Source organism: Perognathus longimembris, chromosome 11 (assembly GCF_023159225.1).
Source record: "Perognathus longimembris pacificus isolate PPM17 chromosome 11, ASM2315922v1, whole genome shotgun sequence".
In the NCBI taxonomy this organism is placed as follows: Eukaryota; Metazoa; Chordata; class Mammalia; order Rodentia; family Heteromyidae; genus Perognathus; species Perognathus longimembris.
In genome coordinates, this window is record NC_063171.1 from 37,673,805 (window position 1) to 37,680,553 (window position 6,749).

General features: G+C 46.2%; 1 non-coding gene across 1 annotated transcript; it reads left to right on the top strand.

The window, feature by feature from the left end:
- The first annotated feature begins 6,400 nt into the window (after positions 1 to 6,400).
- Trnar-ucu lies at positions 6,401 to 6,474 on the top strand. The gene has a single exon. It is a non-coding gene; the product is annotated as a tRNA-Arg (tRNA).
- Positions 6,475 to 6,749: the final 275 nt, after the last annotated feature.

A 6,749-nucleotide genomic window follows, 5' to 3' on the forward strand; every position in this document is an offset into this window, starting at 1 on the left:
GGAAAATAAAAAAGCAACACTTTTCTTCTCTTATCACAGTGAGTCTACTCCTCTCTGTTCTCAAGGCTGCTTCTAGGAAGAATGTAACTTGGGACAGGAGTAGGCAAGGATGGAAACCCCAGTTTATTCTTACTATTGGGCACCACCAATGAACTTGATTCTCTTGGTCTAGGACTGTAGATTACTGACTCTTTAAGGAAAGGCTAACCTCTGGCTGACATTCTCTGGCCCTTTAAGGAGCCAGATCCATAGTGATGGTGAAGCTTAAGGAGCCTGGTTGCTAGTCTATCCCTGTGGTAACTCAATGCCAGGGGGATTAGCAAGGCTGTGTTCAGGGCCTCCCAGTTTTAAAGCCTGTGGCAGGCACAGAGAGTCACCTAATCAAGAAGCAAAACAGACATAAGTGTGTTACAGAGCCAGACAGAGTCCAGAGCATCAGGAGGTGAACATGAAGAAAGGAAAAGCCAGCCAGCCCCTCAGAAATGTGGTACTGTACAGACTGGGTAGAAGCAGGCTCCAAAGAACCAGGACTACAAACGGAGGGTATAAGGAGAGGAGGAGACTCAAAGTGACAGGATGGTGGTAGAATAAAATATTGAGGATGGAGTTCAGAGGAAGAAAAAGGGCCTGATGATGAAGGGCCTAAGAAGCAGAGAGTATGGAGAAAGGGACTGGAGGCCTGGAAGCTCAGTAGAACCTTCAGGATGATAGCTAATGTAGGGAGACAGAGGAATTTAAAAAAAGGACAATGGGCTGAGCCTGGGGTAGACCACAAACAGTGAGTTTGGAAGAGTGTGTAGAGTTGGGCCCATGAGGACAGAGGGGGATGGGACTAAGAAAACAAATAGACAACCCTATAGACAGTGACTAGACAATGAAATAATTAGGGAATGCCAAAAGCAGAATGTGGGGAAAGGTGAGAAGAATCCGAATTAAGAGAGCCAGGTGCTGGTGGCTCACACCTATAATCCCAGCTACTTAGGGGGCTGAGACCTGAGGATTGCAGGAAAGTCCACCAGACTCCTATCTTCAATTAACCACTAGAAAACTGGAAGTGGCACTGTAGCTCAAAGCAATGGAGTGCTATCCTTGGGCAAAAAGAGCTCAGAGACAGTGCCCAGGCTCTGAGTTCAAGCCCCACAACTGGCAGGGAGAGAGAGAGAAAGAGAGAGAGACAGAGACAGAGAGAGAGACAGAGACAGAGAGACAGAGAGACAGAGAGAGCCACAGAGAGAGACAGAGAGAATGATTAAAACAAGAAGTGACTAAGGGCTATGAATTCCAAGGAAGAAGGAAACATTGATGGGAACTGAAAGAAACTATAAGAACTGAGGATCTGAACACATGAAGATGGAGGAGTGAGGTTAGACACAGGTACAGAGTGCCTTCATCCTACCTGAAGATGATAGAGGGGTTGAACCAGAGACTGTGCACTAGCAGTTCACTCATTTGTTGGAGGCTCTGAGTGAGACCTGAGAATGTTTCCTCCCAAATTCTTAGAAGGATTTGGTGGAACATTACAGCCACCACCCCATTTATTGAACACTGCTAGCTTCCTTCTCCTTCTGAATCAAAAAGAAACTTCGTAACTTTGGAGACATTTTCTCTATGATTGATTTGCTTGACTGTTTCCTGGAGAAGACTGGCAGAGGTAGGAGAAAGCTACTAAACCAAGGAGATTCTCTCTCTAGATTCTTCACCCCTCAGACTCTTTTAGGGGAATGAGCTTTCCTGTATTAAGATAAGTGGGTTCTGGGGCTACTTTGGGGCAGGGTGGAAGGCCTGTATAACTCAGTTGGATTGGGCTAGACCTTAGAGTGGGTTTTGAAAGTTGAATTTATTGAAGGCAAAATGTCCCTTTATTTATCCTCCTTTGGTTTGATGATCAGGTTTAATCATTCCCTGTATTTTCTCATCTCTTCTGTGGAGGATAGGAAAGGATAGAGGGAAGGGATGGATTGTCAGTCAAGCTCAAGGGGAAAGGAGGGAATTAGGAGGCTTTGGGAATGTAAAAAATTCCTGGCGATGGGTTAAAGTGCTTGAGAGGAACAGATGAGTGAGCATGGGACAGGATTTCACAAGGACCAAGTGTCTGGTAAAGGATGGAAGGGTCTCTATGTTGTTAGGGTGTCCATTTTACCCTCTGTAAAGAGTAGCAAGTATGAGCTGAACAACTGTGCATTCTGCAGGGTGTAAAGACTGATGCTGCAAAACAAAACAAAAACAAAAAACTTTTCTCCGCCTTCTCAGGATCACAGGAACAATGATGTGGGCTCCCTCCTAGGGGCGAGAGTATGAAGGCACTGGCGGTGACACAGAAACTACTTGCTAGATATTGTGTATGCCCTAATAGTCACATCAGCTTAAGGCATTAGAGGGACTGGAGATGACATACAGAGTCCAAGAGCTGAGCTCTGCAAATGCCTAATGCACTGTTTTACTCAAGTAACATCCATTAGCATTTAATATACATGGAGTAGTTGATAGAGGTGCCTTTAGGAAAGCTGTGAGACCACCACAGGCTGTGCAACTTAATTGTGTTGGTTCCTGAACCAAAAGGAAAATGATTTCTTTTTGGCATTTATCATACGTATCCCAGCAACACTTTATGAATGAAATAATGTATGAGCATCACCAGCTTGTCTGTAGGGTCACAGAGTGCTATCCAATTAGAGGCATGAGTAATGTTTGAGTCATAGATCTTTGGGGAATTGAATCAGCACACTTTTTTTTTTTTTTTGGAAAAGAGAATATACTGATCTTCTTAAGGGTTTCCATAAACTCCAATATCATGTACCTAGTTTAAAGGAAGGAATAGAAGTAGTCTTCAATCATTTTGAGTGGCTTAACCTTATTATCCAGTTAAAGCTTTATTTGATTGTTTCTCTCCTTAGTTTTAAGTTGAAGCCTGGTTTAAGAGACATTATTTATACTCTCAAGAAGTGGATCTGATTTATGAGTGATAAAAGAAAACAAGAGATGTTAGACAGACAGCCCAGAATATTTTTGCTAATATAGATAGATGATCAGGAATCCTAAAAGGACTTATTGACAGCGAGAATGATTTGCTAGAAGAGAGAGATTTGGGTGGGGTACTGAGGAAGAGGTTAAAGGAAGGCTCTTCCAAGGGAACAGTCACTCAAACAATGGAGTTGAGAATTACAGCTTATAGAATAGACAAAGGAAGGGGCACAAGTGCTTTTCGTCATGAAATCTCAGTTTATCTTTACCAATAGGATATTATTGCCTTGCATGAGTAATGAGGAAATGGAAGACTAGAGAAGCAAATTTTCTCAGTGTCTCAGAGCACATAAGCTGCACAGCTTGCTACGGAAGCTTGATCTTTCTTTGTGCTTCCAGAGTTATGGTCTTTGTGTGGACTTGGCAACTTGACACCGTATTTGTTGGACAATAAATTGAGTGTCCTTCTTCTCCCTTATGCATAGTTCAGAGAATTCCTCCTTTGGAATTTACCCACAGGATCTTTGAGGGCGGGACCATGCCATTATTTACCCTGAGTCATTGTGACCCCAGCACCCAGTGAACACATTGCAGTCATTAAACACAGCTCCTGCAGGGAGATGGAGAGCCAAGACTCCACCTTCCAGGTCTGCAGAAGTAGGAGACTGATAGATTTCTAGGCTGTGGGATCCTATCTTTGTGAAGATCAGAGATTGTGGGGTATATGTGGTGGCAGTGGTGGTGTCAAAGGGAATGCCATGCTCAGAGGAGATATCCCCAAGTCCTGGCCTTGCCCTAGTGGCTCCTTGCTGCCCTGTGGAGTTGTTTTCCTTTATAGACACATGGCCTCTTGGCCTGTACCTTAACCAGAATTGTGTTGGGAGTTACTGAAACTAATGTAGTCTCTAGCTGGAAGTCAGCCTGGCATTTGTGGGTCAGATACATTGTTTTTGTTTTTTAGTTATATGTGAGTGAGGGAAGATCACATGGCATTCTTGTACATGTATACAACATATTCCAATCAACCTCACCCTCTTCTACCACTCTCCCTTACTCCCTACAATCTTCCCAGAACAATTGCAATGGGTTTTATTGTTCTATTTTCATATGTGCAAGAAATCTGCTTCTTGTAGGTCAGGTTCTTGAAGTTGTTCAGGTACCTATGCTAAGAATGAACTGCTCTGTGCCTCTGGACTTTAGGTTTATGATATACGTGATAGATGTAGTGGCGTCCGAAGGCGGGGGGGGGGTTGGTGAATCCCCCATCCCTCCAAGAGTCCACCACTCAGAGACAGTCTCAAGTAAAAAGATGAATTTAGTGGGGAAGTTCCAGATGGACTGGTCCCAAGTTTCAGAAAATCATACAACACAGAACAGGACAGTGTCACAGAGACTTACTTCCAGAGGATTCCAACAAACCAATTCAGCTCCAATGGAGAGCTGAATTGGGACGCCATGGGGACAGCAGGCACAAGACTCGAACATGAGGCATGGCGTAATGGCTCCTGAGCTGGCCTGCCCCTAAATAGGGTCATGCCAGGGGCCTGACAGTTCCAAGCACTTGACAGACACGTTCAGTAACCTATAGGCCATATGCCCGCCCCTGTCTCTTGAGATTCAGGAACTCCCATTACCTGGGGATGGGGCTTTCCTGGGGCTTCCCTTCCCTTAGGAATCCAGGCATGCCCATCAAGAATTGGCATGCTGATTCAGGGGGCTTGGGGCACTATTGTTTACAGGAAGAGGGAATCTTTCCAGGCCTCTGAGCAGGGGGGCTGGAGAGAGAGTGGAGATGGAGTCAGCTTCTGCCCTCTTTCTCTGGCCAGATCTGCCCTCCATATTACAATGGATGTCACTTTTCTGAACTCATGTCTCTCGTCCTGTGTGACAGGTAAATTTCACTGGAGTGGCAGTAGCTGCTTTTCCCCAGGTGGTTGAATAGGTCTTCCTGTTTCCATCCTTTCCCCAGCTGAATTGCCACCCTGTGTCCTCTCTCAGGTCTCCTTCTTGTGCCCTAGAAATGAGTAGGAAGTGAGACACCCAAGTACAGTCCTAGAGTTAGAAGGGTCCTTAAAGTTCTTCCAATCTGAGCATGTCCTCCTGTATGGAGTCATTTGTTTCCATGCCTGTCTGTCTGTCACCTCGTCTCCCAGGCTGGAACTATCTCAGGCTGTGGTTGGGATCTGCAGCCCCAGTCCGGAGCTATGGGCTATGGAAACATACTGGGAAGGAGGAGGGAGAGTCTGAGTCAGCTCCCTGCTTGTATTGTAACCTTTTCAATGGGAGTGGGGCTGTGAACACTGGGTCAAGACTTTTAAGGGAACCTATTGTCATGGAGGCCGGTAGTCTAAGTCTGGGAACCCATAGGCCACGAAGAGCTGAAGGTGAGGTGAGAAGTACTTGGATTAAGCATTCAGAATTGGCAGAAGGGAAATTCTAAACAACAATGATTATGGAATTGTGACTTTCAAAAATAGGAAATGTTCTTATGCATCTAAGCAGAGTCTTTTGCATGTAGTTGTAGAGGGGTGGTCAGTTTAGCTTAATTGCTCACCACTAGCAAGCCCAGATAGCTGAGAAATCCTCCTGTTTTAGATTAGGAAGGCCTGTGAGAAAAGACTGGCAGGTACTTGGGCTGGGGGAAGGGAGGGAGGGCTGTGTGAAGCCCACCTGTATTTCATCAGAGAGCTGCCACCTACACACACACACACACACACACACACACACACACAGTACACTGTTCCATCTTGTCTTCCATCCTTAATTCTATTGAAGATACTGAAAGCAGCTCACATCAGACTCCTCCTCCCGGTGCTTCTCTGGGCTTGGCCGATGCAGTTTAAAGCTCAGGACGGGTCGGGTCTCCGGCAGCCTAGCATTCTAGCTCATCTCTGCCGCTGTTCAGTGTTTCTTCACAGAAGCAGTGTCTTTGTCTCTGAGATCCAGGGAGTTTTCCCCCCCTCTGAATCCCCCAGCTTTGCCCAGCCCCTGTGTGAGAATAGCTGGACTGGGATGAAACCACAGCGTGGGAATGGGGGTGGAGGTAGAGATGGCTCCTGCCTTCTGGCTGGCTCGCTAAGCTCCGAGGCGAGACTGGAGGTACCGTGCTTCATTAGCATGTGAATACAGAGACTTTTCCTGTTCTCCCTTAGGGATGGAGAGGGAAGTAGCTTCCAGGCTCTAGCTCTCTTGTACTCTATCTCGGGGATTCTGGGACTAGGAAAATGACTACTGTCACATTCCTCCAATCCTCTGAGAATCCTAGGAACCTCACTGTATGGAGAAAAGCTTTGACAGAGCTCACTGGTGGATCTCCACTCCAGATTTTCCAGCTGTCCCTGTCCCCCCACCGCTCAGAGAGCAGGATGCTGAGATGGCTCGGTGATGCAGAAGGTATGTGCTTTTTCAGTTCTGGTGCTGATGCTGTGTGTGTGGTGAGGTCTCTGTGGCGCAATGGACGAGCGCGCTGGACTTCTAATCCAGAGGTTCCGGGTTCGAGTCCCGGCAGAGATGGTCACCTAGAAGGTCCCTCTTTTGTTTTGCATGCTGTCATGCTAGCTTGATGATTATATTTATTCCTCCCTGGAGGCTCTGGAGAGAGAAAGGAAAGCTCCTTGGCTCAGGAATCCCAGCCCTTTCCTTTTTCACTTCCCCGAGTCTCCATTCTTTCTGTGCTCCTGTCTTACTGATTTTCATTGTGTTTTAGAGGCAGGGATGTATGCTGCATCTCTCTGCTCAGCCCAATGGACATAGCCTTTGAATCCTTTGCCTGAGGATGGGATAATTGC